Source organism: Stenella coeruleoalba (genome assembly GCF_951394435.1).
Source record: "Stenella coeruleoalba genome assembly, chromosome: 1".
Lineage (NCBI taxonomy): Eukaryota > Metazoa > Chordata > Mammalia > Artiodactyla > Delphinidae > Stenella > Stenella coeruleoalba.
This window is the reverse complement of record NC_137169.1, coordinates 105,797,544-105,819,554: the sequence shown is the minus strand read 5'-3', so window position 1 is coordinate 105,819,554 and position 22,011 is coordinate 105,797,544. Positions and strand designations below refer to the sequence as shown.

At 49.9% G+C, this 22,011-nt stretch overlaps 3 long non-coding RNA genes across 3 annotated transcripts; 2 read left to right on the top strand and 1 right to left on the bottom strand.

Moving 5' to 3' along the window:
- Positions 1 to 225: 225 nt before the first annotated feature.
- On the bottom strand, positions 226 to 6,006 carry LOC307187102. Its single transcript, XR_013828530.1, has 3 exons — positions 5,864 to 6,006; positions 5,644 to 5,726; positions 226 to 4,680 (listed from the first exon to the last, which is right to left on the bottom strand). It is a non-coding gene; the product is annotated as an uncharacterized lncRNA (long non-coding RNA).
- An 8,086-nt stretch (positions 6,007 to 14,092) lies between these two features.
- On the top strand, positions 14,093 to 15,562 carry LOC307188343. Its single transcript, XR_013828916.1, has 3 exons — positions 14,093 to 14,235; positions 14,373 to 14,455; positions 15,419 to 15,562. It is a non-coding gene; the product is annotated as an uncharacterized lncRNA (long non-coding RNA).
- A 41-nt stretch (positions 15,563 to 15,603) lies between these two features.
- LOC307184745 lies at positions 15,604 to 21,981 on the top strand. The gene is made up of 3 exons (XR_013827818.1): positions 15,604 to 18,339; positions 20,132 to 20,240; positions 21,943 to 21,981. It is a non-coding gene; the product is annotated as an uncharacterized lncRNA (long non-coding RNA).
- The last annotated feature ends 30 nt before the right edge of the window (positions 21,982 to 22,011 follow it).

Below are 22,011 nucleotides of genomic sequence, written 5' to 3'. Positions count from 1 at the left end.
ACTTTCTTCTTGCAGACAATTTCTGGAATATGGCACAGGGTAGGAACGACAACGACAACAACAAAGTGCGGGAAAATTGCTGAGTTAAAGAAAATAAACACAGTTCAAGAAATCTTGAATTTTTGCACAGAGTAACTGAGGAGGGAGACATACAGAGAAGAGTTACTGAAATATACATAATGCACCCCATGAATCAATAGCTGAATGTAAGTCTGTGTATGGTAGGGTAAACCTGCATGAGGCTGGGAAAGGACAGATTCCAGGCAAAGAACAGTGACTAGGAAGAAGACAAATAATTCCTAGAGATCACACTGTGCTGGAGATCACTACAGCCAGAGTGGAAAAATGGAGAAATCTCACTGAGTATACAGGGCATCCAATAGAGACATCAAAAAGGCCATGCCTTAGAAGTGGGTCCAAGTCAGCCCTCGAGCAAAGACTACTATAGACTTGCCCTGAATGAATTTTAAAACAAGCCTCAAAAGAATCATACTGAACACAAGTAACAACTTCTGGGGAACATAAAGTTCAACAATCTTTAAAAACAAAATTCAGTAACCAACAATGTATAATTCATAATGTCCAGCTTCTAATAAAAAGTATTATACATAGGACAGGGAAATATGACAACAGAAACAAACTCAGAAATGAAAGAGATGATGGAGTTAGGCAAAAATATTAAAACATATATTATAATTATGCTTATATGGTCAAAAATGAAAAGAAATATGAGCATAAGGAGAGAAATGGAAGATATAAGTATAAATGGAATTCCTAGAGATGACAAAATATCTGAAATAGAAATATTACTGGATATGGTTAATAGCAGATTAGAGACTGCAGAAGAAATTTTCATTTAAATTTGAAGACATAGAAAAAGAATTTATCCAAAATGAATCAAAGAAAAAAAAAGACTGAAAAAAAAATTTTAGTGACTTGTGGGACGATGTTAAATAATATAGTATATCCAAAATTGTTGTCTCAAAAAGAGATGAGAGACTGGGGTAGAAAAATATTTGAAGAAATAAAGGTTCAACAGTTTCTAACTTTTTGGAAAAGTATAAACACACAGAATGAAGACTCTCAATGAACTCTTGAGCAAAATAAACCCAAAACTCCAATAGCTATTCTCACTATAGAAAACGTTCTCTCCTTCCTACAAAAGACCATGTCTGTGTGTGCATGTTTCATACTAAGCACTGCTTTTCCTGGGAAGTCACAAAAGCCAGAGGCTTCAGCTCAGCACAGTCATGTTTCCAGAGGTGGGTGGTCGCGCCCAGGCCCCTTTCCTCCCTGGCCACACCAGTCACCAATTGGAGAAGCAAAGAGAGAAGGTGGAGAGAACAGAGCTACCCAGAACCAGCAACCCCAAACTCCCATACCTATTCTCACCCTAGAAAACGTCCTCTCCTTCCTACAAAAGACAATGTCTGTATGCACGTTTCATACTAAGCACTTCTTTTCCTGGGAAATCACAAAAGCCATCCTTTTGCTCCAAAGTAAACTGGGGAGTGAACTGGCCCCTGAAGAGGGAGTGGTAGGATCCGGACACCTGGTGTGCAGTGGATTTGAGCAGAGAAGTGACCACGGGAGGCAGTGGGAAGCTTTTCCTCTAACTTGGTGGCCCCAGTTGCTCCTCCAGACCTCAGCGCGTCCCCTCAGCTCATCCTTGTGACAGGCTCTCACCGTGCTCCTGGCTTCTGTCGCCACTCAGATCCCTCTCCAGCCTCAGTTAGCCACCAGCAGGGCCAGATAATGGAGCCTTACTTTGATTGTGGTATTTTGGCCTCCAGGTGAAATCCCTAAGGGCTCTGCCATGCACTCCAGTCCTGTGACCCTTGCCTTCCAGGAGCCATTCAAGAAGCAAAGCCACCAGAGGTCCTTAAAACTGCAGGGAGGATGGGGTGCCCCCTTTCTTCACAGCTCCCTGTCTGCTGCAGAGGATCTGGGCCCCACTTCTCCACACTTGCTGGAGGGTCTGGAAGGAGTCAGAGATGTGGCCTGGTGGGGCAGGGCGAAAGGCAGAGGGCCTCTCCTGCAGTTGAGGAATAACCAGCCAAGGTCCACCGGGCCCAGCGCTGAGCAAAACAGGCACAGTTTGTAGAGGACCTTGTGGCACTGCTTCTGAACGCCGCAGGGGCTCGGGAACCAGCAACAGCACATTTCTCGCCTCATCCTCCGAGGGTCAACTCAGGGGAAATAGGACCTGCTTCCCAGCAATGGAGCATGTGGTCCCCACGCTGGAGCTCCACGGTAGATCGAGAAGCTCAGGACTGAGCAGCGGTGCCCTGCAGGACAGTGTTGGCAGGGGCCCCACGACCTGACCCGGGGCCAGCGCAGCTGGGTCACAGTCAGGCTGGGCGTCGGTCTACACTGCAACACCCGAGTTCTTTGAATCCACATGGTGAGAGCAGCGACTCCCAGATGCCGCCTCGTGCTTAGCCTAGACCTCCAATTTCTATTCTTTTATGAGCTCCAAGAAGTGTACTGACCTCACTCTAAATATACTGTCCGATTTTGTCATCCTAACTTCTCCCTGGGACTTGGGGGCTACTGGCCACACCAAGCCTGTTGAAAGTCTTGTGTAAATGAACCAGTGACCATTTTTAAGTGACACGTGAGCGGCCCCCAGTTGTGCTAAAGCCTAGTCTGTGTCTTCACAGTGCTTTCGAAGGTGTGTATGTGTGAATAAATGTATGATATATATTTATACATGCTGCTACAGCGATACGTTAAAGGCCAACATAACTGGTGGACAGGGTCAGTGAGAGGAAATGAAACGATCTTTTCGGTGGCTATTAAAGCAAAATGTGTGTAAAGAAATAAGTTTTTCTTCCCCTACTTTGTCTCTAATTTCTGCACGAGTCCCTAGGCTGAGTGGGGAAGAATAGGAAAGACAAACGGTCACGAAGAGCTCACCTCCCTGTCTAATGCTTGAAGTCTAAGTTTAAAAGAATGATCTACCCTCTTGTCATTTTGTAACAATCCCCTTATCTAAAAATATTAAAGGGCAGTTCTTACATTTAGAGTGCCTCAGAATCAGCTGTGGAGATTACAGAAGCTCCTTCCTGGGCTCCAATCCCCGGAGGTTTCGTTGGTGTGAGGCCCTAGAGTCGGCAGTTTTTCACGTAAACACAGACCACACGTTTCTGATGCGGGTGGGCTGCGGATCCCAGTCGAAAACCTGTTGTTCTATAACACTGATTCAAACCTATAAATAAGCTTGTTTTCCTTTAATTAAGAATCCTTAATTGAAAAGTGGGTAAGTCACACCACAAATGGACATAAAGATCTCAAAGCGTTCCTCGGGAAAAGTCCTTAGTTACGTTCTTTTGCCTTCCAGAATTAAAACCAAGCACTTGCTCCACAATTATTTCCTAGTAACAGTTGAGAAACTAAAACGAACGACAACATGAACAAAAAACTCACGGCCTTCCCCGGCGGTCCAGTGCTTAGACTGTGAGCTTCCACTGCAGGGGGCAGGGGTTCGATCCGTGGTCGGGGAACTAAGGTCCCGCAGGCCCCCGCCGGCGTGGCCAAAAATATAAATAAATAAAATAAAGATAAAACATAAAATAAAAAAATAAAACAACTCAAACATTGTCACCACCACCGCCACCAGTTACCAAAAGACCCAGCGAAAGACTCAGGCCTGAGGTAGACACATGCCCCATTTCCGTAGTAGATGAAGTGACCTCGACTTCTGCCTTTACGCTTGGTTAAGTATTTTCCATGAGTGCCTTTGGCTGTCACTACAGAGGAACTCACTGGCAGAATCAGCAAGAATGGATGAAAAGTCAGCCGAACTATGAAGTCTTACTTAAAGATAAAGCAGTAAAATTTGAGGACCTCTTGCCCTGTGGTGATGCAAGCATCCCAGCAATTCTTCCTTCCTCCCTGTGCTGCCAGGGCTGGAAGGCATTGATGGTGTAATCAGTAGTCAATGGACAACTCAAATAATGCTTCTAAGAACTTCATTTTACGGACGTTAACATTCATGAAAACAACAGCATATGCATCGTGTAAATCTCAGAGCTGGTCAGGATTGAAACCGTGTACGAGGCCCCGTGCCCTTGTCTTTTGAAGTAAAGTGCTGACTCAAGAGTTAGTGATTCGGGAATGTGAAGGTGTAGAAACAAAGAACAGCTGTTGGGCTGGGGAACGGGCAGCAACGTAGACTATAAATCCGCCACACGGCAGAATCACCGAACTCCCAGTTCACTGAAGCTACCGATGAAGGCCCGACACACACTCCTAAGTGGTTTTACAGGGCGCAGACCCCCTCCGGATGGAAAGTGCCGCCCACAAGCACATAGACCCTGGACTGGTTGAAACCAGAAGGTTGATGACGCTTGAAACTTCACTTTGATGCCAGCCAATCCGAGAACTGTCTGCGAGCTGATCACGCCCTGCTCCTCCAACTCTGTAAGGCTCCTCACTACGCCCTCCAGGGTGGGTCACACAGTCTTGAGGGCATTAGCCCGCTGTGGCCCCCTCTGCCTGGCAAAGCAATAAAAGCTACTCTTTTCTGCTTCACCCAAAACTCTGTCTCCGCATTTCTCTTCGGCACCGGTGAACAGAGGCCAAGTTTCGGCAACAGGATCCAGTCACAGATTACTTTGGGGGAAAATTCCTAAAAGCCATTCTTGTGTCTCACCCTTTGAAAAGTAGCTCTTCACCCTAAAAAAAAAAAAATGGTTGCGAAAAATGAATCTTTGGGATGGAGGATTCTACGGTATTTAACTTTCCATAAATTATATTCTTTCCCTCTACGTGTTAGAACCCATTCTTAAAAGCAAATGAAATCAACCTGTGTCACCACCACTGTCTTCCAATTTGCTGTAATTCCAGTGAGAACCATGTTGGGTACACCTGTGCAGGAAATAGGGTGAGAGTCCTTTAGGGAAAAAACGGAAAGGAAAAAAGATACCTAATGTAATGCTTTAAACATGTACCAGTATCTCTTGACCTGTCAACCTAGGACAGACAGACGACCTGCAGATTTATATAGGGCTCATTATGTCCCCCATCTTATCACTGCTAAGGTGAATGTGCTAGACACTTATTGAATTGGTGTTCTATGTCTGCTGTAATAAGTGACCGTGAGTTTAGTGGCTTAAAAGAACACACATTTATTATATTACAGTTCTGTAGGTTAGGAGTCCAACAAAGGTCTCACTGGGCTAAAATCAAGGGGTCAATAGGGCTGCCTTACCTTCTGGAGGCTCTAGGGGATAATCTGTTTCCTTATCTTTTCTAGAGATTTTTCTAGAGATCTTTTTCAGAGATTCTCTGAGCTATTACTATCCCTGGAATAAAGCCTATTTCAGATGAAATGAGCCAGAGTTTATTTCTGATGGCTGCAGAGAGAGAAAGGAGGGGAAAGGGGGAAAGCAGGAGGAGGAAAGGAAGCTTCTTCCTGGAAGTTAGCTGGGTGCTGAGTTCCTTTGTTGTCGGCTCCAAGATTCTCCGGAAGAGTCAGCTTCCCCCTGGAGCCAAAGGCACCCTCAAGGATCAAGTCACTCCGCTCCTTGCTCTCTGGTCTGAAAACACAAGTTGGCTGCCTTCTTCAGCCTCCCCTCGCCCCGCCCTCAGGTCTAGCCCAGTCTCACCCAGGTGGAGAAAACAAACGAAAAAACCAACCTCGCTCTTCAAGCAAACAGGTCATCTTCCTATCCCTTGTTCTGGTCATCAGCTTCTTTTTCAGAATCGTCATTTCTTGTATTCTGTATGGTGAGGAAAGGAAAAACATGGTCCCTGGTATACCACGAGATTGAAGTAGGAAGGACGTGCACAGAAAATACACCGAGTAGCACTCTGAGATGTAACCCTGAGTCTACATGTCTACACACAAGACACATACATAAATATATACTTGTATCCATTGTTTTACAACTTCTTTATTTCTTAAAAACATTTTGGATCAGCATAACACACGATCCCAGAATTCCTTTCCCCGGCGTGTAACGCAGGACAAAAGGTAAGAATTCGAGGAGGCTGGCGAAATCCGCCGGTATCTCAGATAAAGGGTAAGAGGCGTGTTACCTCGGCTTGGTGGACTCCCGAAGTGGGCGGGTATGATGACGTCACTTCCCCCTTCAGCAGCCGGCCCGCCCATTGGTCATCTCGGCAGGGCGGGGACAGGGCGGGGGTTGGAGGAGAGGAGCCGCCTTAGAGGTCAGGAATGGGGCTTGGCTTATGTAAATCTTGCAGCGTAGGGGTACAATTCCCGGCGAGCCACTTCCCGGGCTGTGGAAGTTTTCGGGAGAAGTTGCTTGGATTTTATTAGCAGAGTGGTTTGGAGGGGCTGAGAGGCGTGGAAGAGGAGGGGGTGCGGAGGGTGGGTGGGGAGCGTGTGTGTACAGTGTAGGCGTCTAAGGCTGTACGGGGGGGCGGGGAAAGCGATTCATACTTACCTGGCAGGGGAGATACCATGATCATGAAGGTGGTTTTCCCAGGGTGAGGCTCACTCATTGCACTGCGAGTGTGCTGACCCCTGCGATTTCCCCAAATAGGGGAAACTCGACTGCGTAATTTGTGGTAGTGGGGGACTGCGTGCGCGCTCTCCCCTGGCAACGAGTGTGCTAACGGTAGAATGAAGCAACGACACTTCTGGGGGCCCCGTACCTGTGGCAATAGCTCGGTGAAGACGGTGGTTGCTCCCGCTTGTCGCGCGCCGTTTTCTTCTGGTTTTTTTTTTTTTGTCGTGGTGGTGGTTTCAGCGTGCGGGTGCTGCAGCACCGCCACGCTGGTGGCTACGAAAGGGTGCGCGATAACCGAGCTTTTTTTGTTTGTTTGTTTTCCCTTGGGGGAGAAACGAGTGTCAGCTCTCCGCGCAAGCGCAGAGAGTTTGCTTTAGTACTTATGAGTTCGACTTTAGCTGGTCTGTGCCTTGCAAGACGCTGAGAGGTTCGGTAGTTTGCTCTCCTGCCTTGCACTTTGAAACGGGAGTGCTACGCCGCACGCAGGCACGGGAACGGCATCTGCGCTCTTGCCTCAAACAACAGTAATAGTACCAGCCGGGGAACGTGCAAAAGAAAGTTTTCCCGGAGACCGGCCGTCTAGGCCTCCCCGGGGATGCCGTGGATAAGGGATCCGCTTGCCAATGCAAGGAACACGGGTTCGAGTTCTGGTCGGCGGCGAATATCCCACGCGCTACAGGGCAAGTGAGCTCTCGTGCGGCAACTACTCAAGCCTGCGTGCCTGGAGCCCGCGCTCACGATCTTCGCAGTGAGGGAGAAGCCCGGCCGCGGCAGTGGCCCCACAACGCTGAATAGTCAGTTTATTCAAACAAACACACTAAAACGGCGGGCAGACGGGCCCATCTAATGAAAGAGGGCAGGGAGTGGCCCCTGCGGGAGGGGAAGCAATCCCTTCACTTTTTACTGCCTGGAGAATTTCCCCAGCAAAGCACACGAGGACAAATCCAGTGTGGACCTTCTTACGCTGAGAGCCGAGCTGTGAGTCCAGGGAGGCCGAACGAGCGAACGAGCTGCTGTCCGCAGGACAGACTCCCAGAGAGGGGAGAGATGCTAGAACTAATTTAGCGAGGAAGGCAGTAGGGCCCCCCGCCACCGTGCAGCACAGTCCTGAGCCGTGCAGCTCTCGGAGGAAACTCCCCGAGGTCGGCGGAAATTTTTGACAGGACCAAGGCTCGCACAGATAGTGCTCCTCCTCCCAAGCGGACAGACTAGAAGGAAACAAACAACCGCAACCAGAAAACATCGTGGTTCAGGAGGGCATGGGGTAGAGTACTCAGAAGGAATGTCTTGCGGCAGTAGCGGGAGCTCGTTAGCCCCAGACTGAGCGCTGCTCGGAACCACTTCGCAAATCATAGAAGCAAGACCGGAAACGATCCAACAGTTTGCAAGTAACTTAAATGCGTCCATGAACAAAGTTCAGCGTTTCCAGGAACACACAGCTCTCCAGCAAGGCACCCTTCACAAATGCCTGGCATTCCATCACAGATTCTGAGGTATCCAAAGAGCCAGGGGAAATGACCCTTCTCCATAATGCAGAGACACCTCGGTCATTTGCAAGTGACCCAGAGCTGACACCGATGTTAAAATCACCAGAGGAGGACATTAAAACATTTATTCCAAGTGTATTCCGTGACTTCAAACAGTTAAATGTACACACACACACGGGGAACATTTTAAAAAGACCCGCTCTAACGTGAAGAGTGAAAACTACACTGTCTGAAAGGAAATGTACTGCAAGGGATTAAGAGCGAGCAGTTCGAAAACGCAGAAGAAAGAATTTTGAACAGGAATTGCGTTGACTCTGCCTTGATTGCAGATCACTTTCAGTAGAAAGCGACAGTCCCAAACGAAAGGGCGGAGGCGTCCTGAGATGGGGCGGTGAATACTCCGCGCGGGCGGTGCCATGGAGCTTGATTTATGACGTCCAGCTTGAGTAGGGGATGGCCGCCACCCGTGTGCGTGTGCCTTCATCCTCTGGCAGGTGTCCTGGAACGTACAAGACACATGACTTAGTGAGGGCAGCCCTCCAGATGGTGCAAAGAGACCACGGGCACCGGGTTAAAAACCGGGAGCAGGCGGAGATCATCAGCTGGGTGGAGATTCCGGGAGAGGGGCGCTGGGGAGGAACTGAAACGGCAGGCGCATAAAAGCGACAGCTGAGACCTCGCTCATCAGATTCTAAGCCAAGTCCGTCCCTGGGTGGGCTCGAACCACCAACCTTTCGGTTAACAGCCGAACGCGCTAACCGATTGCGCCACAGAGACGAGCGGCTGCAAGGCATTCTTGTAACATCCTGGAATCAGAACGTATTCCCCGTCCCTTCCAACCCCAGCGGAAAAGAGATTCAAATGTCTTTATCTTATCCAACCTCGCCGGCGCTCTCAGAGACACTGAGTCTCGTGGACCGTGGACACCGACCCCGAGTGAGCTGGGGGCTCCGACGGAACAACGCCGGGCCCACGACCATCCTCGCCTGCTACTGGCCGCCTCGAAAGCGGCCCCTCTACACGAGACGACGGCCGCCTGTCTTGGGCTCTAGTCCTCCATTTCCCACTCGTGATCGGCCTCACCCGTCGCGCTCACCGCAAGTCCCCCTCCAGGTCCGGGTGGTCGTACGGGGGAAGGACAGCAACCGGCTGTGCCCCCACCGTTCTGCCCCCTCTGGGCGCCTCCAGAGAAGGGCTCCACGAGGCACGACCCGGAGTTTGCTCACCAGGCAGCCCCTCGCCCGGAGCAGGGCCTGGCATCCAGCAGGCGCCCAATAAATGCCTCGCGGAGGATGCATTCCGCCGCCGGGGCCCGGCGTGGTGGGTAGACCAAGAATTCTTATGCCACCTGTAAGGTTTTAGTCCTCGAGGAACCTAGATTTTTCAGATCGTCTGTTCTTCAAAACCTTTCTTCTAGCAGCTGATTTAGAACCAGATAAAAGTCCTAGAAGGGCCAGGAGGGCACCACCCCGACCTGCTCTCAACTCCCCACCCAAGGCGGTGCTGCGGCCTCAGCCTGCGGGCGCAGGTGTCGGGTCTGAGAGGCGTGAAGGAGGAAAGCTGCAAAGGAGAAAGACGGCTGGGCTAGGCAACCTGGGAGTATGAGGGAGAAAGAGAGAGAGAAAGATCCGTAGAGGCTATCTTTCCATTGCCTTAGGTACTCTTTAATCACCTGTAGCTATGTTTTGTAGTTTTCAGTCTAGAAGTCTTTCACCTCCTTGGATAAGTTAATTCGTAGATATTTTATTCGTTTTGGATGCTATCGTAAATTGAATTGTTTTCTTAATTTCTTTTTCAGATTGTTCACTGCTAGTGTATAGAAACAACTGATTTTTGTCTATCTTGTACCCTGCCATTATACAGAATTCGTTTGTTGACTCTGGTAGTTTTGTGTGGGTTATGGAGGATTTTTCTATGTATAGGAGCACGCCATTCGCAAAGACAACGACAGGAGAGGTTCACTGTTTTGGGTCGCTGCAGCTCCTGAGTCTTGAATTAGCATGCACAGCCTAGGCCGGGGAAATCGAAATCGGCGGGAGCCTTTCTTTGCAGGCCAAGCTCCAACCGGCAGGAACACAGCGACTCCTCCAGGTCCATGCAGGGCCGGCGCTAGGCCCTAGGATTTTCCGGGACGTGTGAGGCCCGAAAAGGGCAGATTCCGATCAACCCAGCCAAATGCTCCCAGACAGAGGAGAAGGTTGTTCTTGGAGCCGCGGGCGCTCTCCTCAGAGTGGGCGGCACCGGGAGCGTCAGCGAGGGCGCAGCTGGAGGGAATGCTGACTCCAGGCCGTGGGGGTCTCGGGCGGAGTCGGGGGGTCCTCAGAACGTGGAGTCCTCCGGTGAGGTGTGCGGCTCGCCACCTCGCCCGCCTGCTCTGTGGCCAGTAGGGGACAAGGCACCAAGTCCAAAAGGTAGAACCATACGGTGTTGCCGGGGGTGTTCAGGCACAGGAAACCCGTTTTCTGTTAGGATTCGAATTCAGACCCAAGCAGGCAGGCTCCCATCACCGCACCAATCACACCACGACCGCTATGCTCCACCGGGGACCTACGGAGCTGTGGTCGGATCCACGTTAGCCCAGCCGTCTTTCTCCTCTGCAGCTTTCCTCCTTCACGGCTCTCAGACCCGACACCTGCGCCCGGAGGCTGAGGCCGCAGCACCGCCTTGGGTGGGGAGTTGAGAGCAGGTCGGGGTGGTGCCCTCCTGGCCCTTCTAGGACTTTTATCTGGTTCTAAATCAGCTGCTAGAAGAAAGGTTTTGAAGAACAGACGATCTGAAAAATCTAGGTTCCTCGAGGACTAAAACCTTACAGGTGGCATAAGAATTCTTGGTCTACCCACCACGCCGGGCCCCGGCGGCGGAATGCATCCTCCGCGAGGCATTTATTGGGCGCCTGCTGGATGCCAGGCCCTGCTCCGGGCGAGGGGCTGCCTGGTGAGCAAACTCCGGGTCGTGCCTCGTGGAGCCCTTCTCTGGAGGCGCCCAGAGGGGGCAGAACGGTGGGGGCACAGCCGGTTGCTGTCCTTCCCCCGTACGACCACCCGGACCTGGAGGGGGACTTGCGGTGAGCGCGACGGGTGAGGCCGATCACGAGTGGGAAATGGAGGACTAGAGCCCAAGACAGGCGGCCGTCGTCTCGTGTAGAGGGGCCGCTTTCGAGGCGGCCAGGAGCAGGCGAGGATGGTCGTGGGCCCGGCGTTGTTCCGTCGGAGCCCCCAGCTCACTCGGGGTCGGTGTCCACGGTCCACGAGACTCAGTGTCTCTGAGAGCGCCGGCGAGGTTGGATAAGATAAAGACATTTGAATCTCTTTTCCGCTGGGGTTGGAAGGGACGGGGAATACGTTCTGATTCCAGGATGTTACAAGAATGCCTTGCAGCCGCTCGTCTCTGTGGCGCAATCGGTTAGCGCGTTCGGCTGTTAACCGAAAGGTTGGTGGTTCGAGCCCACCCAGGGACGGACTTGGCTTAGAATCTGATGAGCGAGGTCTCAGCTGTCGCTTTTATGCGCCTGCCGTTTCAGTTCCTCCCCAGCGCCCCTCTCCCGGAATCTCCACCCAGCTGATGATCTCCGCCTGCTCCCGGTTTTTAACCCGGTGCCCGTGGTCTCTTTGCACCATCTGGAGGGCTGCCCTCACTAAGTCATGTGTCTTGTACGTTCCAGGACACCTGCCAGAGGATGAAGGCACACGCACACGGGTGGCGGCCATCCCCTACTCAAGCTGGACGTCATAAATCAAGCTCCATGGCACCGCCCGCGCGGAGTATTCACCGCCCCATCTCAGGACGCCTCCGCCCTTTCGTTTGGGACTGTCGCTTTCTACTGAAAGTGATCTGCAATCAAGGCAGAGTCAACGCAATTCCTGTTCAAAATTCTTTCTTCTGCGTTTTCGAACTGCTCGCTCTTAATCCCTTGCAGTACATTTCCTTTCAGACAGTGTAGTTTTCACTCTTCACGTTAGAGCGGGTCTTTTTAAAATGTTCCCCGTGTGTGTGTGTACATTTAACTGTTTGAAGTCACGGAATACACTTGGAATAAATGTTTTAATGTCCTCCTCTGGTGATTTTAACATCGGTGTCAGCTCTGGGTCACTTGCAAATGACCGAGGTGTCTCTGCATTATGGAGAAGGGTCATTTCCCCTGGCTCTTTGGATACCTCAGAATCTGTGATGGAATGCCAGGCATTTGTGAAGGGTGCCTTGCTGGAGAGCTGTGTGTTCCTGGAAACGCTGAACTTTGTTCATGGACGCATTTAAGTTACTTGCAAACTGTTGGATCGTTTCCGGTCTTGCTTCTATGATTTGCGAAGTGGTTCCGAGCAGCGCTCAGTCTGGGGCTAACGAGCTCCCGCTACTGCCGCAAGACATTCCTTCTGAGTACTCTACCCCATGCCCTCCTGAACCACGATGTTTTCTGGTTGCGGTTGTTTGTTTCCTTCTAGTCTGTCCGCTTGGGAGGAGGAGCACTATCTGTGCGAGCCTTGGTCCTGTCAAAAATTTCCGCCGACCTCGGGGAGTTTCCTCCGAGAGCTGCACGGCTCAGGACTGTGCTGCACGGTGGCGGGGGGCCCTACTGCCTTCCTCGCTAAATTAGTTCTAGCATCTCTCCCCTCTCTGGGAGTCTGTCCTGCGGACAGCAGCTCGTTCGCTCGTTCGGCCTCCCTGGACTCACAGCTCGGCTCTCAGCGTAAGAAGGTCCACACTGGATTTGTCCTCGTGTGCTTTGCTGGGGAAATTCTCCAGGCAGTAAAAAGTGAAGGGATTGCTTCCCCTCCCGCAGGGGCCACTCCCTGCCCTCTTTCATTAGATGGGCCCGTCTGCCCGCCGTTTTAGTGTGTTTGTTTGAATAAACTGACTATTCAGCGTTGTGGGGCCACTGCCGCGGCCGGGCTTCTCCCTCACTGCGAAGATCGTGAGCGCGGGCTCCAGGCACGCAGGCTTGAGTAGTTGCCGCACGAGAGCTCACTTGCCCTGTAGCGCGTGGGATATTCGCCGCCGACCAGAACTCGAACCCGTGTTCCTTGCATTGGCAAGCGGATCCCTTATCCACGGCATCCCCGGGGAGGCCTAGACGGCCGGTCTCCGGGAAAACTTTCTTTTGCACGTTCCCCGGCTGGTACTATTACTGTTGTTTGAGGCAAGAGCGCAGATGCCGTTCCCGTGCCTGCGTGCGGCGTAGCACTCCCGTTTCAAAGTGCAAGGCAGGAGAGCAAACTACCGAACCTCTCAGCGTCTTGCAAGGCACAGACCAGCTAAAGTCGAACTCATAAGTACTAAAGCAAACTCTCTGCGCTTGCGCGGAGAGCTGACACTCGTTTCTCCCCCAAGGGAAAACAAACAAACAAAAAAAGCTCGGTTATCGCGCACCCTTTCGTAGCCACCAGCGTGGCGGTGCTGCAGCACCCGCACGCTGAAACCACCACCACGACAAAAAAAAAAAAACCAGAAGAAAACGGCGCGCGACAAGCGGGAGCAACCACCGTCTTCACCGAGCTATTGCCACAGGTACGGGGCCCCCAGAAGTGTCGTTGCTTCATTCTACCGTTAGCACACTCGTTGCCAGGGGAGAGCGCGCACGCAGTCCCCCACTACCACAAATTACGCAGTCGAGTTTCCCCTATTTGGGGAAATCGCAGGGGTCAGCACACTCGCAGTGCAATGAGTGAGCCTCACCCTGGGAAAACCACCTTCATGATCATGGTATCTCCCCTGCCAGGTAAGTATGAATCGCTTTCCCCGCCCCCCCGTACAGCCTTAGACGCCTACACTGTACACACACGCTCCCCACCCACCCTCCGCACCCCCTCCTCTTCCACGCCTCTCAGCCCCTCCAAACCACTCTGCTAATAAAATCCAAGCAACTTCTCCCGAAAACTTCCACAGCCCGGGAAGTGGCTCGCCGGGAATTGTACCCCTACGCTGCAAGATTTACATAAGCCAAGCCCCATTCCTGACCTCTAAGGCGGCTCCTCTCCTCCAACCCCCGCCCTGTCCCCGCCCTGCCGAGATGACCAATGGGCGGGCCGGCTGCTGAAGGGGGAAGTGACGTCATCATACCCGCCCACTTCGGGAGTCCACCAAGCCGAGGTAACACGCCTCTTACCCTTTATCTGAGATACCGGCGGATTTCGCCAGCCTCCTCGAATTCTTACCTTTTGTCCTGCGTTACACGCCGGGGAAAGGAATTCTGGGATCGTGTGTTATGCTGATCCAAAATGTTTTTAAGAAATAAAGAAGTTGTAAAACAATGGATACAAGTATATATTTATGTATGTGTCTTGTGTGTAGACATGTAGACTCAGGGTTACATCTCAGAGTGCTACTCGGTGTATTTTCTGTGCACGTCCTTCCTACTTCAATCTCGTGGTATACCAGGGACCATGTTTTTCCTTTCCTCACCATACAGAATACAAGAAATGACGATTCTGAAAAAGAAGCTGATGACCAGAACAAGGGATAGGAAGATGACCTGTTTGCTTGAAGAGCGAGGTTGGTTTTTTCGTTTGTTTTCTCCACCTGGGTGAGACTGGGCTAGACCTGAGGGCGGGGCGAGGGGAGGCTGAAGAAGGCAGCCAACTTGTGTTTTCAGACCAGAGAGCAAGGAGCGGAGTGACTTGATCCTTGAGGGTGCCTTTGGCTCCAGGGGGAAGCTGACTCTTCCGGAGAATCTTGGAGCCGACAACAAAGGAACTCAGCACCCAGCTAACTTCCAGGAAGAAGCTTCCTTTCCTCCTCCTGCTTTCCCCCTTTCCCCTCCTTTCTCTCTCTGCAGCCATCAGAAATAAACTCTGGCTCATTTCATCTGAAATAGGCTTTATTCCAGGGATAGTAATAGCTCAGAGAATCTCTGAAAAAGATCTCTAGAAAAATCTCTAGAAAAGATAAGGAAACAGATTATCCCCTAGAGCCTCCAGAAGGTAAGGCAGCCCTATTGACCCCTTGATTTTAGCCCAGTGAGACCTTTGTTGGACTCCTAACCTACAGAACTGTAATATAATAAATGTGTGTTCTTTTAAGCCACTAAACTCACGGTCACTTATTACAGCAGACATAGAACACCAATTCAATAAGTGTCTAGCACATTCACCTTAGCAGTGATAAGATGGGGGACATAATGAGCCCTATATAAATCTGCAGGTCGTCTGTCTGTCCTAGGTTGACAGGTCAAGAGATACTGGTACATGTTTAAAGCATTACATTAGGTATCTTTTTTCCTTTCCGTTTTTTCCCTAAAGGACTCTCACCCTATTTCCTGCACAGGTGTACCCAACATGGTTCTCACTGGAATTACAGCAAATTGGAAGACAGTGGTGGTGACACAGGTTGATTTCATTTGCTTTTAAGAATGGGTTCTAACACGTAGAGGGAAAGAATATAATTTATGGAAAGTTAAATACCGTAGAATCCTCCATCCCAAAGATTCATTTTTCGCAACCATTTTTTTTTTTTTAGGGTGAAGAGCTACTTTTCAAAGGGTGAGACACAAGAATGGCTTTTAGGAATTTTCCCCCAAAGTAATCTGTGACTGGATCCTGTTGCCGAAACTTGGCCTCTGTTCACCGGTGCCGAAGAGAAATGCGGAGACAGAGTTTTGGGTGAAGCAGAAAGAGTAGCTTTTATTGCCTTTGCCAGGCAGAGGGGGCCACAGCGGGCTAATGCCCTCAAGACTGTGTGACCCACCCTGGAGGGCGTAGTGAGGAGCCTTACAGAGTTGGAGGAGCAGGGCGTGATCAGCTCGCAGACAGTTCTCGGATTGGCTGGCATCAAAGTGAAGTTTCAAGCGTCATCAACCTTCTGGTTTCAACCAGTCCAGGGTCTATGTGCTTGTGGGCGGCACTTTCCATCCGGAGGGGGTCTGCGCCCTGTAAAACCACTTAGGAGTGTGTGTCGGGCCTTCATCGGTAGCTTCAGTGAACTGGGAGTTCGGTGATTCTGCCGTGTGGCGGATTTATAGTCTACGTTGCTGCCCGTTCCCCAGCCCAACAGCTGTTCTTTGTTTCTACACCTTCACATTCCCGAATCACTAACTCTTGAGTCAGCACTTTACTTCAAAAGACAAGGGCACGGGGCCTCGTACACGGTTTCAATCCTGACCAGCTCTGAGATTTACACGATGCATATGCTGTTGTTTTCATGAATGTTAACGTCCGTAAAATGAAGTTCTTAGAAGCATTATTTGAGTTGTCCATTGACTACTGATTACACCATCAATGCCTTCCAGCCCTGGCAGCACAGGGAGGAAGGAAGAATTGCTGGGATGCTTGCATCACCACAGGGCAAGAGGTCCTCAAATTTTACTGCTTTATCTTTAAGTAAGACTTCATAGTTCGGCTGACTTTTCATCCATTCTTGCTGATTCTGCCAGTGAGTTCCTCTGTAGTGACAGCCAAAGGCACTCATGGAAAATACTTAACCAAGCGTAAAGGCAGAAGTCGAGGTCACTTCATCTACTACGGAAATGGGGCATGTGTCTACCTCAGGCCTGAGTCTTTCGCTGGGTCTTTTGGTAACTGGTGGCGGTGGTGGTGACAATGTTTGAGTTGTTTTATTTTTTTATTTTATGTTTTATCTTTATTTTATTTATTTATATTTTTGGCCACGCCGGCGGGGGCCTGCGGGACCTTAGTTCCCCGACCACGGATCGAACCCCTGCCCCCTGCAGTGGAAGCTCACAGTCTAAGCACTGGACCGCCGGGGAAGGCCGTGAGTTTTTTGTTCATGTTGTCGTTCGTTTTAGTTTCTCAACTGTTACTAGGAAATAATTGTGGAGCAAGTGCTTGGTTTTAATTCTGGAAGGCAAAAGAACGTAACTAAGGACTTTTCCCGAGGAACGCTTTGAGATCTTTATGTCCATTTGTGGTGTGACTTACCCACTTTTCAATTAAGGATTCTTAATTAAAGGAAAACAAGCTTATTTATAGGTTTGAATCAGTGTTATAGAACAACAGGTTTTCGACTGGGATCCGCAGCCCACCCGCATCAGAAACGTGTGGTCTGTGTTTACGTGAAAAACTGCCGACTCTAGGGCCTCACACCAACGAAACCTCCGGGGATTGGAGCCCAGGAAGGAGCTTCTGTAATCTCCACAGCTGATTCTGAGGCACTCTAAATGTAAGAACTGCCCTTTAATATTTTTAGATAAGGGGATTGTTACAAAATGACAAGAGGGTAGATCATTCTTTTAAACTTAGACTTCAAGCATTAGACAGGGAGGTGAGCTCTTCGTGACCGTTTGTCTTTCCTATTCTTCCCCACTCAGCCTAGGGACTCGTGCAGAAATTAGAGACAAAGTAGGGGAAGAAAAACTTATTTCTTTACACACATTTTGCTTTAATAGCCACCGAAAAGATCGTTTCATTTCCTCTCACTGACCCTGTCCACCAGTTATGTTGGCCTTTAACGTATCGCTGTAGCAGCATGTATAAATATATATCATACATTTATTCACACATACACACCTTCGAAAGCACTGTGAAGACACAGACTAGGCTTTAGCACAACTGGGGGCCGCTCACGTGTCACTTAAAAATGGTCACTGGTTCATTTACACAAGACTTTCAACAGGCTTGGTGTGGCCAGTAGCCCCCAAGTCCCAGGGAGAAGTTAGGATGACAAAATCGGACAGTATATTTAGAGTGAGGTCAGTACACTTCTTGGAGCTCATAAAAGAATAGAAATTGGAGGTCTAGGCTAAGCACGAGGCGGCATCTGGGAGTCGCTGCTCTCACCATGTGGATTCAAAGAACTCGGGTGTTGCAGTGTAGACCGACGCCCAGCCTGACTGTGACCCAGCTGCGCTGGCCCCGGGTCAGGTCGTGGGGCCCCTGCCAACACTGTCCTGCAGGGCACCGCTGCTCAGTCCTGAGCTTCTCGATCTACCGTGGAGCTCCAGCGTGGGGACCACATGCTCCATTGCTGGGAAGCAGGTCCTATTTCCCCTGAGTTGACCCTCGGAGGATGAGGCGAGAAATGTGCTGTTGCTGGTTCCCGAGCCCCTGCGGCGTTCAGAAGCAGTGCCACAAGGTCCTCTACAAACTGTGCCTGTTTTGCTCAGCGCTGGGCCCGGTGGACCTTGGCTGGTTATTCCTCAACTGCAGGAGAGGCCCTCTGCCTTTCGCCCTGCCCCACCAGGCCACATCTCTGACTCCTTCCAGACCTTCCAGCAGGGTCGAAGAACTTCATGACAGTGTAAAAGTTTGAGGTCTCTCACTTGTGGAAAAGCCTTAAGATCTGTTTAAAGAGAAGGTGGGGTGACTTCATGACAGCCCTACAGAAATTAAGACCTGTTGGCAAACTATTTCTCCTGTGAATTTTTTATACACAGAAGAATGAACAATGAGAACTCCGCTGAGATTTGTTTTGGAAGGAGATAGGTAAGTGGTATCAGGACATGTGTAGACAACTTAAGAGTGACTGCTGAGGGATTGGTTGCTATCAATGGTGACCTTCACAAGACCCCAGGCAGCCTTGTGTATTAGCATGGCCTAGGCAACTGGAAGGCAGGTGCCCCCAAGATTCCATGACCGCCCCCCCACCTACCAGTTCTGTTATTGCAACTCCAGACGGTAACGTCGCATGCTGGGTCCTCCTCTGTCACTCCTGTCTGAGTGTGAGCTATAGACGGTGCCTTTGGCTCTGAGCGCTGGCATAATGAACCTTGTTTTTGCGGTTGCAAACCCTCAAGTTTCTCCCAACAGTAAGTTAAGAATTCCAGTTTCTGTCATCCCTCAGTCCTGATTAAACTTATGTGATTTCACATGTTTTTAATCCATCATATGTTTGGGTTTCTTCTCCCCAGTCCCTGGCTCTACCTTTTCTGCCACATGTCACCATGGCAGTATCTCTTGGCCCTTTATCTGATCCGAGGGTAGAACTTACACTCACGCAAATCAACCAGGAGCTTCAGTTGTAGCTGGCAGAGAAGAAGCAGGACTTCCAAGACCTCCCAGAGAAATTCCTTGTATCCCAAGCTACTGCCTACTCCCTGGCCAACCAGCTGCAGAAATACAGTTAAGTCCTAGGGGTCATGGTCACCAACGTGATGAATGATCATGGTCTTCCCTCTGAGAAACAAAAACTCTCCAGACTTGGTCTCCTATTCCCTTTGTCATTTTGAATTTCATTCTGACCACAATCCAGGAAAGGTAGAAGTGGCTCTTTTACCCTCAGTTCCCTGAGGATGGGAAGACTCAGGCACAAAGAGTTGAGCCACTTTTCCAGGTTTGCGGTGAGTTGTAGGGTGAGATTAGAGTTAAAATCCCAGATATTGATTCTTGGTTCAGGCACTGAACTGCCTGTTTCTCTCAGGAACAAGCTAAACTGTGTCAATTGGAATCTTTTCTGTTCTGTATCTGATCCTGCATCACTGTTGGCTAAACGACTGGGACTGATGAACTCCATCAGTTCAGGTTTCCCTGAGGTCCCATTGGCAAAGCCCTGTGCTAGTTACACTGGGGTGACATGGTGGTTACACACTGGGGGAAGCAGGGGATAGTACCTGCTTAAAGGGAGCTTAAGGATGAGTCTGCTCCTCCCTGAAACCATGGGCTACCTGTTTGAGTTGTAATGAATAATGAGGAAATTCGGACAAAGCTCTGACAATAGTCCCTGGCACAGTATAACACAGTAAGTTCAAGTTCTACTATGTCTAATAACACAAACTTTCATAGCATTTGGGCACATTTTTTCCCAGGTCCTTATGGTTTCATGTATTCTCTTTCACACAAGTGTATCCAGGTGAGTTTTTTACCTTTGAGATACTTGTTCATTACTGAAATCCCAGCACAAGGGAACCATCAGTCCTATAGTCCTAGGGGTCTTCCCAACCACACAGGAATCACCAGGAATGCCCCTGCTCAGCGTTTCACCTAAGAGGCTGCAAGTATTGGTAAGTGGCCCAGGATTCAGTGTCAGTTTGCCAAACACCAGTTCATCTTGTCTAGTTACTTTCTGTGCCCAGGAGCTTCTGTTTCCTCAGCTCTAAAACAGGGAGTAACCAAATGCCATGCAGGTGGGAGGCTGAGGAATCAGATGTGGAAATCCCTGTGTAGAGCCTGGTACCGAGGTTACATCTGTCCTTGGGATGGACCCTGCCTCTTCCCTTGAAGGCAGTGACCACAGCAGCCTGTCCAGCTTTCCCCTGAGGCAGCGTCTCTCTTTCCTCAGAGTATGAAGCATTTAAGGACATCATTGAATCTGTGCTGGGGGAGAAGCTGCTGTTTGAGGCGCTGAGGCTAGCAGAGAAGCTGGCAGAGAAGCCCACGCAAGCTGAGAGGTGAGGTAAGGAGGGCAGAGATGTTCATGGCAGGCACATGGCACAATATTTATAAACCAGCAGAACACCAATTGGTGAATTACGGACTCCAATTGTTATTCAGAGCCTCATTTACTCTGCTTTTAAAAACACTATTGACTTAAAATCACATATCATGAAATTCACCAAATTCAAGTCAACAACTCAGTGGTATTTGGTACCCTCACAATGTTATGCAATCAATACCTCATTTACCTTTAAATCACAACCCCCTCCTGACTGACTACACCTTGTCATCCAGTCTTGACCCTGTCATTCTCATGTTTTTTTCCAATTCACACCAGCTGTATCTGTCCACACTCCTTGGGGATGTTCTCACAGAAATCCCTAATAGTGTGTCATCTTTGCATTTTAAAATTGTATCTTCTGTCCCACCTTAGGACATGTGATATCCTAACTCGAAGTCAGGCACGAGAGCTGACCCAGTTACAGCGGACATTACAGGAAGTGAAAGATGACTCTGTCCTACTCCAGCAGCACCTCAAGGACCTCCTCACCCACAACGACCTTGACAACCACCAGGGGCAGGGCTTCTAAGAGCGGCTGACTGAGGGACACAGGCTGGCAGAGCACCTTGCCCACAAGCTCAGCCCAGCTAAGGGGGCCACAGTACCTGATAACATTGAGCTGCTCCAAGGTCCCCTGCTCACAAGAGACTCCACACCTGCACTAGGAATGTTTTTTATCAGCTTTCCTGTTTCATGTCCCGTTTAGGGCTATGATAGGAGCAGGGCTGGCTGAGTGGGAGAACAGAGGAGAAATGCACAGGGTGGAAGGCATAGTATTCCAACTGTCTGATTCCTCCCTGATGGACCATGGCCTTTGGCGCAGGAGGCAGCATCCGCCCAGTGTTAAACCACAGAAAGGACAATGTGACAGGAGGCAGCTTGTTAGAGTGAAAAGAGCTCTGGACTAAGCATGAAAGTTCCCAGGGTCCAACCTGAGGGCGGCTGTCTTTAGTAACAGTGAGTGAGTGATTGATTTTTCCCTATCCCAGTATCTGTTTCCTCTTCTGTAAAATGGATCAACTAATCTGTTGATGGTAGCTGTAGTCATGAAATGGGGAAATATTTACGAATGCACTGCAGAAAAAAGAAAGCCCTTCACCGTGTGGTGCCAGATAAGGTACTTGATGTGGTCAGACTTGGTGTTGGGAAAGTTGTTTAGACTGGACCACTTTCCATAGAGAGACTTTCCCTTGATAACCAGCAGAAGCCACCTGGAAGAGCCCAGGATGTTCCCAGGTGGAGGGATGTGGGACATGGTTCTTCTCCTTAGAGAAAGGAGGGGATCTTGTGAGAGCTGTGAAGGTTCATAGAGCCTGTGTCTTTGGCAGAATTTGTGGCAGGATGGATGATCCAGCTGTAGAAGCCAAGATGGAAGGTGGACAAGTATGCAGTGATATAAGGGAGAAAGGACACTTTAAATGTTTGTCCAATTCCAGGCAGAAGGTGTCATGATGGTGATCCTCTGGTTTAGAGTCAGACTGCCTGATGGATCGGAAATCCATGCCAGGGCAATTGTTTAAAGACAATGCATTAGAACTTCCATACAGTACTAATTCATACCTAGGTATTTATGAGTCTATGACCATGTGAGGTGCTGTGTTGGTTGTGAGTGACGTGGCAAGAAGCTGACTTCTTGGATATTTCTGAATTTGCAGAAATTCGTGAAGATGAGGAAGATGAACAAGCACAAGAGATACTCACATCTAGGTAACAGTGAACTAGCA